Source organism: Myodes glareolus, chromosome 13 (assembly GCF_982192425.1).
Source record: "Myodes glareolus chromosome 13, mMyoGla1.1, whole genome shotgun sequence".
NCBI lineage: Eukaryota > Metazoa > Chordata > Mammalia > Rodentia > Cricetidae > Myodes > Myodes glareolus.
Window position 1 is genome coordinate 16,820,801 of NC_142038.1, and position 24,452 is coordinate 16,845,252.

General features: G+C 36.2%; 1 protein-coding gene across 1 annotated transcript in view; it reads left to right on the forward strand.

Moving 5' to 3' along the window:
* Window positions 1-24,452, forward strand: part of Dcc (DCC netrin 1 receptor) — a 1,076,497-nt gene that overhangs the window by 821,968 nt on the left and 230,077 nt on the right.

Consider the following 24,452-nt stretch of genomic DNA (forward strand, 5'->3'; position numbering starts at 1 on the left):
TATTGAAAGTTTTCAGGCAAAAATTGGAATTACAAAAATGAGCCCTTATCTCAGCCCCCAAGGTTGGCTGGCAATCAAATAAAGCCTCTAATTATCTAGCAGCATTGTTCTGGAACCATGCAGAAATAGATGATAAACACAGAGTAAATCCAAATCAGAATGTGAGGCACATATTTTATAATTAACTCTTATTAATTTACACAATAAACAAAGCGAAGGCAAGTTTGCACATACCGGATGACTTTAGAGGAAACATTTTCAAATAATAGCGTACCTGTCTAAGTGTGAGAGCACCTTAAGGTGCTTACCCTAAGGTGATTACTCTGTAATCAAAGTAGAGTTTGATCCCTTTTCCACAAGTTCTCTGACTTTAATCTCATTTAAAAAGCATAGTATGGAATTTGGAGGCTGGTGTAAATGTAACTGTCAAGTCTTTGAGGTCAAACTAAATCACAATGTCAGAAGTTTCAGTCTAGCATTCATAATGAGCTTCAGGTCATTCAGCACTATAGAGTTTCAAAATCCAAACTCAAACAAAACAAAACATAAAGATCACCATAGTGTATGAATTCTACTTGGTCTTAATAATAAAGACTGGAGTAAGATATTGGGGGTGAATGCTGAAAGATGAGAGAAGCAGAGCAGCCAGCCACGAGTTCTTACCTCTACGAAATCCTCAAACCAAATAGGGTATCTTGTCTCTGCAAGCACACAGACTGAGTACTGTAGGGTACTATCTCCTTCCACTTACATTCCTTTCTCTGCCCAGCATTTAAAGTTAGCTTGATTTGGGAAATAACCAGGCTAGCTAAAAGATAAAACAATTTCATTTTTATTTATTGTAAGGGGAAACTCATGAAACAGGAACGAGAAATCCAAGCTCAGCTGTGCTGCAAGGGAACCAGAGAGAGAGCATCTGGGCCTAGTGCCATTTTCCACCTCATCCCAGAAAACCACACCCTAATTTGGTCCCACCTGTTAAAGATAATTGGTTGGCAAAGATTCCCCATCACCTATTCATATTCCTTCTTATCTCTACCTCCCTATTGTGGGGCTTAAAGCCATGCAACTCTCAAGTACTGGGATTAAAGGTGTAAACCACCACTACCTGGTTCTGTTACTCTTTGAAACTGGATCGGTCTCAAGTAGTCCAGGGTGGCCTTGAACTCACAAAGATCCATCTGCCTCTGATTCTGCCTCTGCCTCTGCCTCCTGAGTGCTAGGATTAAAGATGTGTGCCACCACTGTCTGGCCTATATGGCTGACTGTTGACTTAGCTTTGCCCTCTGATCCTCAGGCAAGCTTTATTTGTTATAGCACAAACAAAATATCTCCACAGGTCCCTGCTTCAAATAATCTGCCTGTAATCGCAACATCATCTGCTCTGGAGATAATGACAGGTTTATCTGTGCCTTTCTGCCCAGCACCTGATGGCCTTCATTAGTTTTTCCATGTTGTCTAAATTGTCACTTTTTCCCCTGGAAAACTATTCATATGAAAGTGACAGAATCTGCTATTATCACTGTCTTCCCAATTACTTTTTCTAAAATCCTCCTCTGATTCCAGTTGAATTTTTCAGATACATTGAAAATTTTTTAGAGGTATGACGTGGTCATCGTCTGATGCAATCTGGGCAGTTCCTCATTCAGATTCCCCACCCAGGTGATTCTACATTACAATTGTATTTAAAGAACACTTAATAATTTAGTATTTCAGAGGATCGATTATTACATTAAATATCTAATATTAATGCAATGAGGAAGAGTTAATTTTATATGCTACAAATACTTAAATATTTTTCCTGGATTAAATAGCAATGAACTTCATTGTCTTTTTTCAAAAACTCAGGTTCCACCTAAATAAGCGTGTCTCAGTTAAATCAACTTAATAGGCCACTTTGCATTTTTGCTAAGGTGGTAGCCATTATACTGAGAGTGTTCCATTTTACGTCCACATTGATAAGCTGAAGAGTCACACGCAGTGGGGGTTACTGTGTAAAAAAATGCCTCATGACTTTCTTAAAATATGAATTGAGTTTGTTCTTTCTGTACTTCAAAAAATACCATATTAAGTTTCATTTAGATGCGAATCTACATGATTTTGTTGTATTATCTACTTTTATGTCAACTTGACACAATCTAGAGTAATTTTGAAAGAGAGAACCTCTATTGCAAAATTCTCCTACCATATTGGCCTGTGGGCAAGCCTGTGGTGCATTTTCTTGATTGACGATTGATGAGAAAGGGCCCAGCTCAATGTAGGTGGTGCCACCCCGGGTTTGTGTCCCTGTACTATAAGAAAGCAGGCTGAGCAAGTCATAAAGAACCAGCCAGTCAACAGGCCTCCCCCATGGTCATTGCATCAGCTCCTACCTCCTGTTCCCTGCTGTTTGAGTTCCTGTCCTGACTTTCCTTCATGATTTACTGTGATGTGAAGCTGTAACCTGAGATAAACCCTTTCCTTCTCAAGTTGCTTTTGGGAATGTGTTCCATTATAACAATAGAAACCTTTCCTGATGTATATGTCAATCAAATAATATGCCACTTACAGAATCAAAAATTCTATTTTTATTTAAAAGTTTCCAAATTTTATTTTTATCTGAAAGTTTTAACAGAGAATAGGAAATTAATAATTAAAAAATCACTTCTAACGTTTGCAGATGGAAGTTTCTGTCCTGCCTGGTACCACAGCCATTCAGTCCCAAAGAAACACACAGAGGCTGATATTATGAACTGTTTAGCCCATTTGCTCAGGTTTATTGTTAACTAACTCTTATAACTTAAATTAACCCATAATTCTTTTCTATGTTTAGCCATATGACTTGGTACCTTTTCTCCGTAAGTTGTTCTTATCTTGCTTCTTCTACATCTGGATTACAACTACATCTCTACATTTCCTCTTCCCAGAATTCTCCTAGGCTGGTCGTCCCCCCTATACTTCCTGGGTGGCTACCAGCCAATCAGCATTATATTAAACCAATATGAGTAAAAAATCTTTACAGTGCACAAGACCATTATCTCATAGCAGATATACTCTTGGGTAAATTATTTCATGTGTTCATTGATTTGCATATTCATTTAGTTTTTAACACATCTGCAAATAAAAGTCACCATTGATTTTGCTCCACCAGTTTAGTAAGAGACTTACTAGATTATTTGATGGCTCCCCTTCCCTGACAGCAGCCACTTGTGTGAAAGGGATGAATGACAGTGCCTGGGACTGAGAAGCTTCTATAAAATTAATGACTTCATTTCCTATGATAAAGGAAGCAGTTGTGTGTTCGCTGTCTTTTTTTTTTTTTTTTAGGAAAGTCAGGGTGTTTTTTCATTATACTTAACTTCGATGTACTAAAGGTTGTTTTGTTTTCTGAAAAATGGGTTGGAGGGCATGATTTTCAGCTGCAGGTAACACAGCTATCTATCATCTGATCGGTCTTGGTATTTCAGTTTATAGCTGCTGAATTGGCAGAGGGATAAGACAGGTCCAAGTTGGAAAAGTGACAACTGGTATGTCCAGAACTGAAGCTGTCAAGTCGCAAGAAATCTACACATCCTTTAAAAGAGTACATACATACACACCTATGACTCTGCAGCTCCACCATCCAAGAAATTTCTGTCTCAAACAGAAGCACAAATGATATAGATGTAGATGTTTGGGATATCCTTCTATAACTCATTAACTCGATGGATTTTGTTTGTTTTTAATGCATTAAAATCCATTTTAGTATAATATGCAAAGACAAAATTGCAATCATTGATCTCCTTGTGACAAGGGCAATACTATATTAAAATCATATCCTAGTTCCTAAGAATTGACTTAAATTATTAGAAGCCTCTGTAACATAGTCCATCTTTAAGCAACGATATTAAAATAATTGCATAAACTTATATTGAAATGATTTTGGACAAATTTATGTGTTAAATTTATATACTATCTTCACATTTTGATAATATCAGTGCTCTTATTAACTTTTATATTGTATCTGCATAGTAGGATTGCAACACACATGTCTTCAATTCTTCTTTCAGTGACATATTACTATTAGCTTAAAATTGGCCTTATGGTGTAGTTTATACCACACAATTCAACAAAGCAACCAATTGGGGTTCCCCTAGAAGACCAAGTTTGAATGATTTTTCATACACTACTACTAATGGGGAGTGTAAGGATTGTCAATCTGATAACTTCTCTCTGTTCTCTTAGTAGACTGTGAGACACCTTCACAACATAACTATATTGTGTGCATTTTGTAGTTTTGCTTTATTATATGAGCATTAGTGTTTTTCTTGCATATATGTCTGTATGAGGGTGTTGAGTCTCCTGGAACTGGCATTACAGACAGTTTTGAGCTGCCCTGTGGGCGCCAGGAATTAAAATGGATCCTCTGCAAAAGTAATCGGTGATCTTAAGCCATCTCTTCAGTCCCTGATTATAGTATCTTTAAGAAAATAAAAACTGTACTATTACATTGCCTTTATAAACATGAAACTGTAAAGAAAAATCCAGAGGAAAGAAAGAAGAGGACTACTGAGTTCTGTATTATGAGCACATGCATCCTAGAAATGCGGTAGCAAAATTAGAAATGGAAATATCAACCTTTAATAGACTCAAGTCTACCAAGTGTAAATCTCTGAACTAAATCTTGAGCAGCAAGAAACAAAAACAAAGGACTAAGAATCGTCCCACATTTCTCCTGTTTCATCTTCTACAATATCTTTCCTCAGCATCCTGTACACCAATATACTTACATATCTGTGTTCCCTAAACTGCTTCTCCATCTTCATTTTTAGGGAGTGATAAGCACTTCTATGAACTAAACAAATCTTCTTAGATAAAAAAATTCACTGGGCATTAACTTCAGCAAATAAATTTATAGGTGTTTTCCCTGCCTACTGTTTCTACCTTGTACCTTTATATTTAACACTAACATATAATTTTCTTTGTCTATGAGGTAGAAGAATTGCTCAGTGCCTTTAATAATATCTTTATAATGAATATGAATAATTTCATTAGCAACAGATTATTTTAGTTGTAAAAAATAAAATAATTTGAAATTTTTATCATCTTGTACTGAATAAACGTTATTTCTTATGTTACTCAAGCTATATAATTTTACATGATGTTTACTTTTTTGCCTGTCATTTGAATATGCATTCATTCAATCATTTCATTTCATTTCATTTGTTCACTTGTTCAACAATTCATTATTATGTACATATTGTTAACAATTAGATGATTGAAATAGCCTGAAATTTAGATAATTAAAATGAACTAGCTATAATGTAGTAACATAATCAAAATAGACTAATCTGAACTTTTATTGCTTTTGATTATGTATATGGAAAGGAAATATTTCCCTTTGGAATATTCACTTAAAAATAACAAAATTCTGTGTATCAAGATTGTATATAGAGAACTAGAAAAAAAAGGAGAAATTGTCAATGTGTGTCTGCTTCTAGATATATATGTATTCAAGTTCTTGATTTAATGAATTCTAAAAATGTTTTGCCTAAGACATCAAGCAGTCTATGATACAAATTGTGGTATTATATAAAACATTAAACTTTGTTATTATATTTGATACACACATTTCTACAACATTTTTTCTAGAATTCATATTTTATTGATTTTTATTGAGCTCTACATTTTTCTCTGATCCCCTCTCTACTTCTCCCCTTCCCTTCACCCTCTTCCAAGGATTCATTTTTAAGTTTAGAGTAGTTACCCCAATGGTTGATGCATGGATGTCAAGAGCTTTAGTACAGGATACAACTTTCCTGAATGATGTACACAGATGTCAGATGTTACCAAGGAGAAAACATCCTATTCTGTGACACGTTGGTCTTGTGAGGAGCTGACATTGATGGGAAGCAACGGTATTTAGACAAAGGGAAAAGCAACTATCATGTTGTCATATCACATTGGCTTCAAACTATATAAGCAGTTTTGCTAATATACTATTCTTAGAAAGTATAGTTCTCAATATGCCCCTTGTGATTTAAATGAGAAGTCTTAAGTGAATGCATAGTGCATAAAACACTGTTTGTCATAATAATTACATGATTAAAAAGTTTATGATTATTGCAATTTTGTATTTGTATACATGTGAGCCTTTAAAATAGACAATAAAGCCTAGAAGAGAAATGAGAAACCACATTCTCTTTTTATCCCACACCCACAATCAGCAAGCCTTACCTGCGTTACGGAGAATTGTGTTCAATGCCACAGCAGGTGTGTGTTCTGTGCTTTTATACATGACTGCAGATGTACTTCAGCGTTTTAGTTTCGATGGACTGATTATTAAGTAGCCTCCCCACAATAATGCGTAAGTGTGTAACAACTTGGCCTAAATTTTAAAATGTATGTACTGTACAAAATCGTTTCAAACTTCCAAATGTTGGATGGATCCTCTAACTAACGTGAAGAATTTGTCTCATTATACTTAGTTTAGAAACTCCAGTATCTCACACACAATTAAAACAAACCAAATAATTAAGATTTTTACCTTGGAACCAAACCTGTTTTGCCTTTTAGTGGAACATAAGATATTTGCCAAAATGCTTTGAAAATTTTGATTCTCTGGTCATACACCTGATGTTTACATTTCTTTGTGTTTCTGTCTTCAGACACCTATTCAATCTGCTCTAAAGACGGAATTTTTTTTACAAGAAAAAAACAAAACAGGTGTTTTTGTCACATGTATGTCCAACTTTCAGAATTTATGTTCAAAGATGTATTTCTTTATAAACATTGAAATTTTATTATAATTATTTCTCCAGGGGCTATAAATAATATTAGCTTGTGAAAATTGTAAGGCATGTCTCTGATTACTTGAAAATGTCAAGCCCCCTTCCTTCTATCAATGCTATTCTACAAGTTAAATATTCTTAGCTTCCACAAATATTTCTGTGTACTTGTCAGCTCCTTTCTTGATATGTCGTCCTCCCCTGCACGATTAAGAGATCTCCTGTGACTCCTAGACAGGCCCTAAGGGCTCCTTCCTCATTTAAATACTTCATTATTATTCACATAACCTACTATTGAATTGATGGTGAGAGTGGACACATTATCATACCCTACAAAATTCCTAAAGTGTTCACGAATGATTCTGACAGGTTCCAAGTCCTTTACTGTATTTATGTCAAGCTTTATCATACATTCACCATCTCTTTATGGAACTTTGTGACATATTGTGTTACAGTAAGCCCATTGCCATAGCCTCTCATGGTCCCTGGGAGCTCGTAAGGACTCATGCAGCAGAATCTAAGATGGGATGATAGCACTCCTAATATTTCAGACAATGGATAAGATACTAACTTCTGGCTCAGCCCTTTGATGCACTGTACAATGCTGTTCCTTCACATCCAAGTTGCCGTGAAAAGAGTCGCACTAAAATCTTTACATTTCTTATTTTTCTTTAGCTTCACTTCTAAGAACTGATATATCTATAAATATTATCTTCATAATGTTTTCATTCTAAATCCTCATAAATATTTTCAATCAAATCATTATACTTGTTTTTTAGGTTACTTTATGTAGCGGGCGTGGTTGGTCAATAATTAATCAGACCAATTTAATACAAAAGATTTAGCTTTTAATGAAAGGGGAAAAGCTTATAAGACCAGAGATCCCACGAACAACAAACAAGTCAGGAACCAAAGAGAGAGCGAGTGGTGAGGCACTTTGATCTTTTATTTGTTTTGTGTGGCCTGAAGGGGCCACATCTTAAGCAGAATGTGATTGGCTGAGATTCCCCATCAACTTTTTTTCACATCTTCTTTCAAACTGAACTCTGTAACTGACTGTGTGACTCATTGTATCAGCATCTTCAAGGATATTTTCTTTTTGTTTATTTCTTTGGTAAGAACATCCTCATTTATCTATTATTAACCCTGTATATTGCCTTGCCTGCCTGAAGTCAAACTAGCTGAGTGCATGATGTAAACACCAACAATAAATGAATATTTTCTAGAGGACCCCAAAGAAGCCACTAGACCTTTCAATGCTTTAACATTTCCATTTTTCTTCATAGTATATCAGATAGTAATCCAAAGTAGCTCTAGTCTTGCCTATATTTCTCTATGCCATTCATGTAAATAATCCAAGCATTCATTCTCCTTCACATCAAAATTTATGTTTTGCTCATATGAAAAAAAAAATCCAAGCAGTATATGAGTATTCTGACCTAGTTCATCTTCATCCACACTACAACCACATCACACGTCATTTCATGCATGTGTCCTTAAAGTTTATGTAAGGGAATTAGTCCAATAATTATTTCAAGTTTCCATTGCACCTGAAGCCCTAGAGTCTCAACATCAATGAACGGGCGAACACGCAGCAAAGTGAAATGAGGAGTCGGCTTCCAGGTTCACTTATTTGTTTTTCTCCCAAACCTGCTCTCAGCTAAAACTCTGACTGAATGTTTATTGTGAGTCCTCTCAAAAGAGAATACTTTCAGTTGTCAAATCAAAAGCACAGCACAGACACAAAAGTAGTTTCTTTCCCATCTTTACAGTGTTAAAATGTACTTACCCATCAGCTTTTATACCTCTTGAAATCTCAAACACCAAACAAGTCCTGCCCAGATGTTTTATACAAATCAAAGACAATGATATCAAATCACTACTCTCCAGAACAACTGCTTAGAGTAATGTACTTAAAGGAAATTAACCAAAAGCACAACTCAGTGCCTGGTATTGAAGACCACATAAAAAAGGCAGGTGCCTAAAAATTGCTCAGAAACCTTGCAGCATATCTGGAGCCTATAAGCCTTTTCTCTCCCTAAACTACTGGTTTTTTTTTCTCTGCAGAGAAAAATCACAGCTACACACATGTGTCATGTCACACAGACACACGCACACATACACACACAAGCACCCTGGCTTGGTCTTGCCTTTAACAGCTAATTCTCTAGAGGACAACGGTTTGATTCATAGTGATTGATTTAACGCTCAAGCCCCTGATAGTCAAACAGTCTGTTCCTTCTTTCCTTTTTCTCTTTCTTATTAATATATTCATTTCTTATTTATACAAGGCAAATGCATGTAACAAAGGGGGAGTCACATAACTTTTGTTTGGCGAACCTTTTTCAAATGAGGAAGGATGCCCTCTAGATAGTCAATTTCCATTCTTTTTATTCTAATGCTAATGATGTTATTTAAAGTTATTGGATGCACAGCATCAAATGACATTATTTCAAATGACTTCATGACACGGAGGGAACATTGCAGAAGGAATATCAAATAGAGGTTCTCAAGTGTTTCAACCTTTAAAATGCAAAGGGAGAAATGCCATTGCTATTGATAATTTGGTTATCTAATGCCTGCCCATCATGTCTTTTTGAATTTGGCCCTGTAACTTATAATTAAAAGGATGATTATCCCTGCTGGAGATGGGCACAGATTCACATTATTTCCTTGGAATCCTGTCTGCTGTCTGGCTTTAATGAAAATTTAAACCTCTTAGAATGACATGTGGTACCTGGGTATATTTTTCTTTTGTCTGAGCAGAGTTGCAAGGGAAAAGGACTCCAAGGGAGGTGGGGAGGGGAAAAGCCCCTGTTCCTGCCCATACATCCTTGTCTTCCAATCACTCGTTTTCTTGTGGGGAGAATTGGCAAGGCATTAAAGCATATAAAGCAATGAGATTCTTAACCCAGTCGAGAAGAAATGAAATTTTTATACTTTCTTTGCTTTTAGACAAGACGAGGTTATCTTTTGATATAATTGGAAGTTTCAAGCTTTTATTAAGAGTTGCTGTTTTTTTTTTATTTTACCTGCTACTCTTCCCATGTGTTTACTAAAGTGTGTCTTATTATAGAGTGTAACACAGTCCTTTCTTGTATTAGCCTTTACATTTGGTTCCGTAAACTATCCTCACTCATTTTTGTACATTGACCAAACAAGGGACCAAGAAATTTAACAATTGTTAATTTTATTATTTATTAGGTTGCATCCCTTTCTTTTCAACTATTTAGTATCTTTGTATAATATCAGTTGACCGAATAAAGATTCGTTTATTTCTGTGTTTTATGTTCTTCCACTGGTCTACTTGTTTGTTCTTATGCTAATACCAACTTGTCTTGTTTACTGGACCTACAGGATATAATCAGGTAATTCAGAATCAACATCCAGAATGTGAGAATACAAAATCATCAAAAATGCAAACCTGCTTGAATACTGGTGTTATGTCCCAAATAACAAAAACAAAACATTACATGTGGTCTTAAGTGTTGGGTCAATATTCAGGAAAATCAAAATATTATTAAAAGTTGCCAGCAAGAAATGTGTGTAATACACAAGCTGATTTTTAAATGAAATTTCGACTTTGGTTTGTAACCCAATCCTAAGGTTCCTCATTATGTATCGTACAAGATTTCAAGCTTTGTAGAGAGAGAAAAAAAGCACAATGCAACAAAAATTCTTAATCTAAAAGAAATTCTATTTTCGTATCCTTCCATAAAAGTTCTCAGTTGTACTAATCCTACAGCAATTTTTATTTCTCTCGGGCTTTAGCATCACTACTAATGTTGTATTGTGAGCCATTGTTCTCCGTGACAATAATATGAAGCATATATGAACTATTGAGAAAAAGTAGAAAAACAGCAAATATTATCAGTGTAGTTATGCCTGAGATATTTTATATTTTCATTTATCTGTTTGTTTGCTGTGTGTGTATATGCATAAAAGGCAAGGGGAGGCACTGGGTATCTTGGTCTTATCTTCTGGATGTTTCCTTGAGACAGGAGGTCTCATTGACTCTTGAGCCAGGTTTATTAGCAAGCCTCACTTATCAATTTATGTAATGTATATACCTGATGCTTGATTCATGGCAGCTAACAAAGCACATAGTTAAATTTACTAAGCTCATAGATGAATACAACATGTTTTTTTTAAATTCTATATATTTCTATATTTTAAGTTAATGTTGTAATATTTAAAGTTGGCATTTGGTGTTTGTGGCTAGGTAAAGCTACATGAATCCTGCTTGGAGAGTGTTGCAATGTGATTCATTAAATATCTCAATTACATATATCCTTCTTCTCTTGGATAAAATAATGACTGCAATTCAATGACTTAGTAAATAAATAATTAATGACAGAGCATTCTTGTTACCATGTATATGACTTTTCAGAAAAGTAAAATATGGAAAGAAGTGAAACGCTTCTCTCTTCTTTCTTTTTTTTTTTTTTTATTTCTGCAGGGAGTGGGTAGTGCAGCTTCATTTTACTCTGTAGTCCTGACTGCTGCATCTGGATATGTATTCAAGATTGGGCAAGAACTCAGAGATCTGCCTGCCACTTCGTATTGAGGGAGGACACTAGAGGATGTGTGTCACCACACCCAGCCAGGAGTGAAATATTTCAAGTCCATTTAAGATAAGGAAACAAGCCAGGTGGTGATGACACACACAGTTAATTCCAGATTTGAATTGCAGATCTCTGAGTTCAATGCCAGTCTGGTAAACAGAGTGAGCTCCAGAACAGCCATGGCTAATGAGAAATGCCCTGTCTCAGAAGAAAAACAAAAACAATCAACAAACAAATAAAAAAGATAAACAAACATAAAAATCAGAGATACTAGTGTCGTATTTGCATACATTTTATGGCTCTATTTCTTAGAGTTGCAGACATGAACAAATGTAAAATAGCCATAAATTTGAAAAGTGCTTCATTGGACTCCTGAGCTCACCTTAGAGCATAGCCAAACTAGGGACTGGAGGGCAATCAGCATTTGGATGGTGATGCTCATCATTCTCAGAGCTGACTGTTTTGAAAGGAACTTACTGCCTATCCCATGCTGTACCTAATCTTATTTAGTCTTGAATAAAATACAGCAGAAAAAAAATATATTGCTGTATATTCTCCATCTTACAGTTGAATAAACCACTGTAGGAAAGAAAAACCATGAATTGGCTTTTCAGTGTCTTTCTGTTGTATCATTTTTGTCTGTCTTCAAACTCAAACAGGGATGAGCACCCTGTGCCTACCTTTCTTCCCTGTCTCAATGATTAATATTCTCTGAACTAAGCATTTTAAAATTGCTAAGGAGGCCACAGATGATAGGTAACTTGGTCTAGTTAACATGAGTGAGTTCACAGAGCAGGGCTAACAATGGAGATATAACTACAGTCAATAAAGCAGGCATAAAAATTGCACCTCTTTTAGTTTTATACATTCTTCTCTTGTGTAATTACATTATCCAGTATTTTTGATATACGAGCATTTAAAAGCACCAGGAAGACAGTCATTGCAAATATCATCACTTGGTGAATGGTAACCTATGGCCTAATGGAAAGTCTGGCGTGTCTTTAGTTTTAAAACTTGGGAAGCAGAGGCAAGTGGTTCCCTGTGAGATCAAGGTCAACTTGGTCTAATCAGTAGCAGTTCTAAGCTAGCCAAGACTACATAATTAGACCCTGCCCCTCATCCAACTCAGAGTCCATACCCTGGGCATTCCTGGAAGTTAGGGCTTTGCAGAGCCAAAGGTGGAGAGGTATGAGGTATAAAGGTGGGACGTGAAAACCAGGTGTGTCTAACAAGAATGCGTGTACAAGGTTCAGCTGACCTGGTGAGATCTGAAAAATTCAAAGTAGCCTCACAACTGTTCCATGAAATCAATTAAATAAAACTAGTGTCATGACCTTAATCAAAGAAATCACATGTTCTTCTCAGTTCTAAAGGCAGGAGGCTTTTTAGAGACAGGAGTTTGTCTCCTTGCTAAAGGAGGCTGAATCAAAGGCTCCTTTAGTCCCAATGTCCCTGGGACTTGATAATGAGAAAGGGAAGAGCTAGGACTGGAAAAGTTCCTCATATATATTGAAAGAGAAGAAAAACACTTTGAAGGTGTCCTTCTCTTTCTTTCACATGGAGATTCTGGGTCTTAGTGATCTCAATATAGACCCAGGATAGAATCCATCTATGTAAAGAAGATTGGGCTAGGAATACAGTGCAGATATTCACCAGAATATGGCTTGCCAGAAGGACCCGAACACTTGTCTGCACCTTCTTTCAGAGCCTCAAGAGAGACTGCAATCTCATTATGTCTGGTGAGGAAATACAGAAACCTAAATGGGTTCTGCTTCAGCAATTGTGTGTGATTCCTCCTGGAAAATCACACCATTGATTTTTAGCTATCTTATGTGTGAAGTAGTCCTGGAGCTCTTTAGTAAGAGTAACCACCCAAACTTCTTGGAACTTTCCCAGAGACAAAAGACATTGAAGAGGTTTAAGGAGACTAAAGTCTAGTCCACTGTCCACAGTAGCAGGAAAACACAGTACTTGGAAGTTCAAGAGAAGATGAGAGACTTAAAACTTTGACTTAGAAAAGTCTTAGTAGATCATGTCTTAGTAGGTTTGCTAATCAGGAATTTGCACTAAATCAACAAGTTTTCGATTTAGTGAAATTTCCAACGGGGAAGGCAGGAAGCCTGTGATTGACTATGTTCTAAGTAGTATTTAGGATAAAATGAGTTAGTATGTGGAACCCAACTAGCACATCATTTAAATTACAGCATTTGTGCCCACAGTGTGCTTACTGCCTTCCCATAAACATGGAAGGGTTCATGGAAGAATCATTGTATTTTATAGCAAGGTACTTTCCTAGAGTATTTAATCTTATGGATTCATACAAAAGAAAACTTTGCTCCATTGTGGTGGATAAAAACCAAATGAATATGAGCAATAGCATCTTATTGCCAGCATCAGCATCCATAGCCATTTCCTAAAAAGATTAAGCGTGTAATTTCTTTAAAAAACATGGTACAGATTCTGATGCATTTATTTGGCTCAGTAATATGGTTTCTAGTCTTTCATATATTATTTTTTGATGCAATGGGAAAAAATGACCAAGCCTGTCTTTCATCAGAGTAAAATATTTAACTTTTTAATGTAATTATTAAAATAATAAGATTGCTTGGTTTTAGATCCTAAAAGCAAAGCCAATTACTTAGTATTAACTGGGTGGTCTGAATTATGGAATTCAAACAATAATAGCTGTGGTTCTGGTGTGTATGTGAGTTGAGACAATGTAGACAAGATTCTCATTTGTAATTTCTGCATTGATGAACATGGTGAAGAATTCTTTTCTGAAGTTCTATCCCAGTTTGACACATTGCACTTTGAAGCCCAACTGCTGATCTGAGAGGTGACCAAGCTATATATAGAATATTCAGATGTTGCACAAAGGAGCACACTCATGAGCAGGTGAACACTGAGAGGATTCATCCCCAACTGCCAACAAAGAAGACACTTTGAACATTTCCATCATGTGATATAGTGTGCCATATGAACCAAATGACCTCATTTGTCAGTTCGTATAGTGTACCACATGAACAAAATGACCGATAGAGCTGAAGTCAGTCAAACCTCAGAAAAACAGGGAACAATCCAGTTGTACTTTTGAGTCACTAAGTTTTAGGATGGTTTATTGTATGCATTGGTTAGTAGCATATATCTTTGCAAAAGCATTCATTTACATCATAATCACAGGAAAACTATCTGGAGCCCTGTTATGGCTACGAAAAAGCCTAAGGGATTGTATTTGACAGATTACTCTTTTATCACCAAAAATCCAAATTGCTTCCTGCATAATAAGCTTGCTTGCATGATAAAATTATTTAAAATTTAGTTTGTTTTTCAAAGAAGCATTTCCTGGGGTAGATTTCCTCACAGAGAAAACTGCTGAGACCAGTTACATATATATTACTGATACTTTATGAAAATCATGCCTAAATGTCCAGCCTAAACTCTGCGTTTAGCACTTTTCAGACTTGTAAGGGCCTCAAGTTTTTTTTTTTGCACACTCTGCCAGCATATTATTCTGTCCAGAAGGCACCTGAGTTTACAAGGTTTATCACTTCTGATTCAGTTAATATGGGAGCCACTGTGAATGGTTCGGAAGCAAAGTGGCAACTGGCCAGTTTCATCACGTTTATTATCCTCTGGCTTCTGGGAGGATAACACGAGTCTCCTTGTAGGCACTTGAGGTGATCTTCAGTGTCTGGCACACAAGGAGATCCTTAAGACATGGTTATTAAAGATAGCAGGAGACTACCAGAGACTTCTTGAACTCTTGAGATTTGAATTACCTTTCTTCTCTGCGGTCACTGTTGAAATATCTTCCCCAAACTGTGCTGCATCCTCATTCTGCTTAAAGATAGTGATGCCCCAGAATAGCCATACTGTATACAGAAATCGTCTATATACTTCTAATAAGGATCCAAATCCTTGACAGCTCCAAGTAACATTTCCTTCAATGTCAGTAACTGGAGCACAGTTACTGAAACAGGACTGCTTTCCTCCTTTGTCTACTTCTCCTTTGAATCCAGAAATTCCTACAGGTTTGAGTCATATCATTCCCCCATGTTAAAAATCTTCCTTCTTGCATGGCAGCTTGAGAACTGTTCTAGTTATGTACCTTCTTCCTCACTATCTACAGTACTGCCAAACCTCGAGGAAACCACACTGAATATGGGCTTTAATCTGCAAGTGCAGGGTAAGACGGAGAGTGTCAGAGAAACTCATAAACTCATACACAGCTCATCATTCTCACCAACTGAGGGGAGGAGGAATGGTTAAAGTGTGTTATATACATATAAGTCTCAGTCACTTTACCCTGCAATGTGGGAATAATTAGAGAAATCGACCTCCAATGTCTGAAGACATGCTAACATTCAGTTCTACTTACCTTTTGCCATGGTGGCTAAAGAAGGGCAGAAGAGAGTATACTCCTACATAGTTACATATAGCACCACTAATTTTAGTCTACTGTTATGTTTTCAGTGCTGATCATTCGGCACTGGACAAACGGTTGATGGGCTTTTATATAGAGAAGACCACCTCTTCCAATCCCAGACATCCTCAATTGCTTATAGTTTTCTTTGTGTGTGTGTGTGTGTGTGTGTGTGTGTGTGTGTGTGTGTGTGTGTGTGTTGAAGCCTTATGGACTTTTTCCCATTCAGTTTGTCATATTCATCACTGTTATTATCCTTGTACAGCTCAGGTTTCAGCAATCATGTTGGTAAGACTTCACAGGAGTAACTTCTTATATCACCAGGAAACAGTCTCGCAGTAAACTCCCTGATCCTCTGACTTATACAATCCTTCAACCACTCCTCTGCAATATCCCTAATCTTAAGTGCAGGAATGCTTTATAGATGTATCCATTGGGACTGGACTCCACAACTCTGCATTTCGACTGGTTATAGTTTTCTGTAACACTTACTACTACAAAGATGAGTTTCTGTGAGGGGTGAAGACTCCAGTTATCTCTGGGTGTAAGGACAAAGGTTAATAGATTGCTGTTGGGGCTTATTCTGGTTTAGTAAATTATTAGATGTAGATTCTCCTCCAGTAGATATGACTATAACAGCACTGAGTAGTTATCTAGGTTTATAAAAACGGGCACATGATTTCTCTTGTTGAATGAGTCTTAAAGACAACTAGAAAGCTATTGGTCACTGCCAATGTATGTATGTCACTACTGGATCCATAGGGCTATCAAGACATGCTGGTGGTTGATGTGGTTCATGCAAGTCAGAGTTCAATACAGCTGTTGATTGCGTTACTCCTTTGGAAGCCTACATGGCACCTTTTGATACCATGAAAGCTAGTTCCCAGTGAGAGGTCGTTTGATTCAGTTCCACTCTGGAGTCTTTGGACCCTATTTCCAAGATGTATTGTGTTTTCAGCAATAATGACTTATTTTCACCATCTGGGATGGTAGCCAGGGCAACAACAATAGGATGTATGTTTTAAGAACCTCTTGGACAGCCCTAGCCAAAAACTCAAAATAGGGCTTCATATAGTGTTATACGGATTTATTGTTTATTCTGATAGTGTTTTAGTAACTGGAGATTATTATGGAAATGCTGGTGGAGTATGTGCATTGTACAAGACATAAGAGATAACAAAGAAATTTTAGGACAAGGAATTTGTGTTCAAATTCATTCCTGATGACTTGATCCATTTCCTGTGATGATAATGCATCTCATTTTATTTTTGAGATTATAATTTATTCAAACATTTCTTCCTTTCTTTCCCTCTTTCCAAACTCTTCCATAGACTCCCACTCCCCTTCAATTTCATGGCCTCTTTCCCCAGATTGATAATTCATAGATACATATATAAGTATATACATATATATTTGTAAATATAATCTGTTGAGTCTTTAGAAAGTTAATTATATGTATGTTTTCAGGATTGACAATTTGCATGATGGTGGTCTCCATACCCATTGCTATACTACAAACAGCAAAATCTGTTCATTAAAAGCACTGATTAATCCATCAACTTTTAGGATGTTTTAAAGAAAAAAGCTCTACTCTACACCTACACACTGTAAGTGATGTGATGTTTGCTGTTTCTGTCAATCCTGAAGTCAGTTAGGCATGATTTTTTATTACCAACTTCTGTAAGTCTTCTCTGCTGCATCATGTTCTTCATACCAAAGTCCCTGCATGTGGAAGGTCCTTAACTCCTCCAGCAGCAGCTTCTGGGGGTTAGAAATAATTTTTGTTGCCATCACAGGGCTTGTGTTGTGAGGCCTTGACCTTACTCCTTTCTGTAACAAACAGCAACACAGAGGGAAACCAGTAAAAGTTCTGAATGCTTCTCTGTGAGGCTTGCTATCATTGTGATCTTCATCCACATACAAACTTGTCTATTCTTCTCCCAGAAAAAAACAAAAACAAACAAAAAAAACAACAAAAAAGAAAAAAAACAAAAACAAAACAAAACAAAACAAAAAAAAAACCCTCAGTCCTCAGGGATTTCTCTCACTTGTTAACTGTCCCCACAATCGGCCAGAGGCCATGTTCTAGGATCCTTCTCACAAAATTATTCAAATCTGTCTTCTTGCTGATACATCCAAAGCCCACTTTTGTTTTAAGTAGAAGCTTTCAGCCTACTATTTACAGCATGAACAAAGAGTGGGTTAGTCAGGCATAAACTAAGGTGCAGAAACAAGGGAATGCGGAGATAAACATTACTTAATTTTATGTGGATTTATATTACAGAAGAAAACAAATAAACTAAAGCAAGCAAAGTCATAAAGACATCAGAACAAATATATTTAGTAGTCAAGGCCTATATATATCAACTGAGCACAACAACAATAAGAATTTGGAATCTGCTTCAGGATTAAGGAAGGTTATAAAGAAATGGGTATTTTTATGTGCATTATGAATGATGAATAAGAGGTGCATGTGAATGTAGGATCTTTGGGCATAGGAGACACCCTGTGGTGCAGTTCCTATACTATAGTACCAGAAATAATGGAAACCCCAGCCCTTTCAAAAGTATAGAGAAAGGACCAGCCAACAGTTGCCTAATATTGACAATTTATAAAGGAAAATCAAGTGATAATCAAGGGTAGTTAGTACCGAGCAGGAAATGGGCTTAGATGATAAAATGGGGAAATGTAATGACCACTTGCCTGGTTGGGTTAGGGAGTGCTTTTGTTTTATTTTGTTTTGTTTTATGTGTGTGTGGTGGGGTGTTACATTTACAGCATGGCAATCAAGGTCAGTTTGTTGTGACTATTAAGCTAATTAAATTATTTTATGTGATGTTACTTTTTAAAGATGCTGTTTGAAGCTGTCTACCCAGTTGTTTCATAGACGTTGGCCCTTGAGACTACTTGCCTTGGAATTAGTCATTTTTTTATTTTTATTTTAGTTACTTATATAGTCACCAACACCCCTTAAAAATTGATTAAATTTTGAAAAAATCTTGACCATAATCATGGCTACAGAATTATTTTCTCACCATTTATGTCTAAGCCTGAGTTTCCATATTCTAATTTGACAATTTCTTGACTTTCTCAGATCTCCTGAACATTCAGACATAGACTTAACCACATTTGCTGTTTTGCTGTTGATACATTAGTGATTCCTGGTTTGTTAAGAGTATCTGAAATATAGCAAATGTTCTATAATGCTACTGGATGAAAAAAAATATTGATAGATACTCTGTAAACACACATGAAATATTGCTTGCTGACCACATTCTAGACTGTTGTGGTTTTTCCTAACAGATCATGAATACTGGCCACATGTTTATCCCTTCTTAATACTTCTCAGGTAGCTGGGGAAATGCTGAGTCCTATGGACTTTCAGAAATGGGTCCAGATTAGTCTGACAGTGTAGAAACCCTGTAATCTCGTCAGTGGATACTTTTACAGAGATCCTGTAAATAAGTTTCTCAGTGAGACTTGATGAAGGATTGGTAATGTGAGTTAAAACAGTTTTTCTTTGCTCTGAGGGTGAACAGAGGCAAAGCCGCTGCTGCTTCTCCCCATTTGTCTGTGACTTAGCTGGGGCCAGGGCCCCTGTTTCATAGCTAAAAAGAAAGTCAGATTTAGTAAGGGTTTGGGACATGGTTTTGAATGACATATTTCTGAATCCTGTATCTCAAGTGTTGAAATACTGAAAGATCAATATTTGCAAAGATCAAGATTCCCAAAATGCAATTTCAGAAATAATTTAAATTTACCAGAAAATAAAACCCTTCATTTACATATCAAAGGGATTTATTTCACAGCATTTGAAAAGCAAAACAACACAATTTCCACTTTAAACAAATAACTATAAATAGCAATCCTAGTTTTGCAAACCTAAACTATCAGGTAAAACAACACACCTATAACAACTATGAACAGAAACACCATATTTGTAAAATGTAGGTTTCAAAACATTGCAGAAATCCGTATCACTGTTTATGGTAATTGTATATGTCCATATTTACATCTAATTTACACACAATTTAACAGGAATTAAAATCACCTATATGACAACTCTCTAGACATATCTGTGAGTGAGTTTCTAAATTATGTCCAATTGCAGTGGAAAGCACCACCATAACTCTGGGAGACACCAATTTCCGAGCTGGGTTCCTAGACTGAATATAAAGCATAAAGAAAGCTGAGTAATACCAGCTTTTGTTTCATTTTACTTCCTATGTACAAACAGTATGTGACCAAAGACCATGATGCTTCCTCCCTGTCATGATGGTATATACCACTAAACTGTAACAAAAGCAAGCCCTCTTTTAAATTGTTTCCATCTGATATTTTATGAAAATAAAAGAATGAAAGAAGGGAAGAAGGGAGGAAGGGAAGAAAGGAGGGAGGGGAAAGGAAGGAAGGGAGGGAGGGAGGGAGGGAGGGAGGGAGGGAGGGAGGGAGGGAGGGAGGGAGGGAGGGAGGGAGAAAGGAAAGAAGGAGGAAGGAAAGAAGAAAGGCAAGCAGGCAGTCAAGAAAGAAACAATGAAGGAAAGAAAATAGTTAATACAAAAACAATCTAATTCTTTAAACAAAATAAACACAAATAGGGATTTAAACCCTAGAGTCTGATGCTACTGATCCAGACATTCTGACTTTCCAGGAACCAGGAGAAAGCTACCTTAGCTTCATAGAGAGACCAGTTCATCGTGTGCATTCCATCTAAGACACTGGTGAATTTTAAGGTACCAGCTGACACTTAGGGCACTTCTATATCTTCTGCAGTTCATTGACTTGCATGATATGTGATACCCTGGAAACAACCCCAGAGCAACAGGCAAGACAATGCTCTCCAAGTTAAGAGATATTGGTTCCCTAAACACGATGCACTTATCATGGAAATATACAACACACACACACATCCCTCCATTCTCCAGAATTTTCTACTCTCTTAAATAGTTTTTTTTTTTTGCTTTTTTTCTGTTATATTTTACTAATGATAAATATAGTTTTCGTAGTTTTAAATTTCAAGATTTGAATGCTTGAGAATTTATTCTAGGAGATTGAGATACTCAGGGTTTTAGTTTAAGACATTTTGATTTGGAGGGATTTCAATATTTGAGATTATGCTCTCAGGCATTTTACCTTTAGAGACTATAATTGGCACTGAAATGACAAAGTGTCTCCCTTGAGGAGAGCCAGGCTTGGAAGATGACGAGAGAGGAAGTAAGAGTGGTAATCCTGCCATACACGAAGCCTTTGCCCCACTCTTCACTCCCAGGTCTGTGGCTGCTTGAACTCCTTACTATGCATTTCAAATGAAGTTTGCTGAAAACTAAGACAAAATCTTCATTCTGATTAAAAAATACCTTCTTCTTTGGAAAACTATATATGTACCTTATTTACTTACTTACTTACTTATTACCTCATACATGCACATGTGCTTTTATGCTGTCCTTGTCATACAGGTTCTCCGGTGTTCCAGGTTATGCCATAACTCAGTATGTAGCTGACACTGATCTTAATCTTTAGGGGCCCCTAACTACACCTGCCAAGTGTTCATACTTAATCCCACCACACCTAACTGTCCTACGTTGAATGTACAAGATGAATAAACAGCTTTTTTCCCTCTTCACAAAAAAAGATAACATTATTTTTAGTTTTTTGTAAGTTTATTTATATGTATTTATATGTAGCCACAATAATCATATATTTAAACAATTCAATAAAATTGGAAAGTGTATATTTTAGGAACTTCTTTTTCCTTTTTCTTTTATTTTCTTTTTCCCACTGAATGTCCGATTTTACTTCATACAGATGGAAAAATTTATTGACTATTCTTGCTGCTATTTGCTATTTTCAGGAATTTGTATTCATTTTACTTGATAATTTAAACACTGAAATTCCACAGGTTTCGTGGATATAGCTTGTTTTAGGACAACTAGGTCATGCCATGTGTCACTGCATGTTATGAACTTCCAAAAATTTAATGAGATTTAAGAATGTGTAGAATTTGCAATGACAAGTTATTACATTTTCTATTCTACTGTATGATTGTCTGAAAACATGTGTTTTATCTTATTTGAGAAATTTTTTATTTGCCTAATAACTAGGTATTAACAGAGATTTGCCTAATAACTAGGTATTAACAGAGAGAGAGAGAGAGAGAGAGAGAGAGAGAGAGAGAGAACTCTACTGTTCTGAGACATTTCCTGTACTGCAGGCAGTTGGACAGTCAATCGAGATCGAGATCCTGTTTATTTTATTCATTGCTTTAAAAATCTTTTATTATTGTGAATGTGCATGCATGCACATATGCACAGACCAGTGTAATATAGCGCACTGGAGAAGTCAGAACAACATTGGAAAGTCGGTGCTCTGTCCACTATCTAGGTGATTATTTCCTGTTGTTTCTACAATGTCATGGAATTCAGCTTAGCTGCTCTAATCAGTGCAGTTCTGTCTCCCCCACCCACATTACCACAGGAGTGCAGAAAATATGCAATATTCTACATGAAGATTGTTGTTGTTTGGTAAGTTCTGTATATCCAAAGAATGTCATCCAAAGAATGAACTGTACAACAAGAACTTTTACCCATGGAGTCCTAAAATTGGCTTTTTATGACATATTAAAACCTAACTCTACAAGTTTGGGATATTTGTAATCTGCTTTCTGAATTAAATAAGAATTAAGACTTTCATGGAAATTAAGAACAACAAAAAGTCATTGTCCTAAAAATGTGAACTATTATTAATTAACTTATATATCTTACATAAATTCAATGCAGTGAATAACCTGGTTTAGATATATATTTAATAACAGAGAAATGTAAAGAAATATCTTGCTTTCTATAGTAGCTAAAATTTAATATAAATTTATTATGTGAATATATTTTTTCTGGGCAGATTTTGACCAAAACACAGCTAGTCTATGTAGTCAGTATTTATATCACTATTCAATAAAAGTTAAAAGCATTATGGCTAATGACGAATCTCTAAAGACATGAAGAGTCTGCTAGAATAATACCCCTAGGTGAGCTGCTCTCTTATCAGATTTTTATAAGCACTAAGTCAAATTAGATTTTTAAAATAGATTCTTCCCCAAATTTTAATTAGTTTTTTTTAATAGAAGTGACAGAAAAAAAAAATATCTGTAGAGAATTTGGAAATTTAGCCTTTCCCGGAGATCTGAAGTTCAGATATTCTATGGTGTTGAAAAGCTATTAGCATATCTTAAAATTACACATTTCATGGTTCCTGCCTTTCAAGAACATTATTTCGTTCATGAAAAGTGAGGTAGACTTTAATTTCCATTTCAGAAAGCAGGTTTGATACATTGGTAATTGGGTTAGGTAACCTCTGTTCTTATTTGTATATTGTGGTAGTTTGAAAGAAAATGGCCCCCCGAAAGGGAGTGGCACTATTAGGAGGTGTGGCCATGTTGGAAGAAGTGTGTCACATTGGAGTTGGACTTTGAGGTTTCATTAGCTCAAGCTTCCCTCAGTGTGACAGTCAGTTGACTTCCTGTTGCCTGAAAATGTAGCACTCTCAGCTCCAGCATCATATCTGCCTACATGCTGCTACACTACCCATCATGATGACAACAGACTGAAGTCTGAAACTGTAGGAAAGCCACACCAATTGAATGTTTTCTTTATAAGAATTGTCCTGGCCCTGAGAAGCCATTGACAATGGCACTGGGTCTTGTTTTGTCTGCATGTACTGGCTTTTTGGGCTCCTAGTCTGTTTGGATGCTCACCTTCCTAGACCTGGAGGGAGAGGGGAGGAACTTGAACTTCCCAAAGGGCAGGAAACCCTGACTTCTCTTAGGACTGGAGAGGGAGGAGGAGAGGGAATGGGGGGAATGGGAGGGTATGGGAAGGAGGGGAGGAAGTGGAAATTTTTATAAACAAATAAATAAATTAAAAAAAAAAGAATTGTCATGGCCATGGTGTCTCTCCACAGTAATAAAAACCCAAACTAGGAGAGGTATCTTTCAATATGACCATTAGTGTTAATTTTCAATTTGACAGAATCAAGACTTATCTAGGAGACTTTGGCTTGCCTGTGGAGAATGACTTGTATTGCATTGATTGAGACTGGGAATACCTTCCCACTGTGGGTGGCATTATGTCCTGGCTCAGATCCTGACATGTATAAATGGAATTGAATTCATCATTCAATGCTTCTTGACTGCAACTAATATAACTATCTGATTCACGTTTCTGATGCCTTCACTTCCCGGTAATAATAAACTGAATCCTTACACTCTGAGTCAGATAAATTGTGTCTCCTTTATTTTGTTTTGCACAAGTATTTTATAGCAACAGACTAATAGTAATCAAGGCAGTCAGTGGCCGTGGAAGATGTTCCGGGAGCTGTGAGAGGACTCTGATCCCTAAGTCTTTTCTATAAGTGGGTTAATATTGAAAAATATATTTTTATTCATGGCTAGATTTCTTGTAATTAGGAAGACATAAATCTTTGCAAATTGATGAGAAAGTCTAAATGTTTAGAATGGACATATTTTGAAATATGTTGCTCTATATTTGTTTGATTCTGTAGATGTTATGTTCTACACACAGACATAGAAGACCAAGAGAAATCATTTAATTTTTAAAGATAGACCAGCTATACTATGTAAATATTAAATTTCAAAAAGAATTCCACTGAAATGTGTTGTAAATATTGCATTTGCTTTCAAAACAAATCTTAAAACCCTGGGAAGAG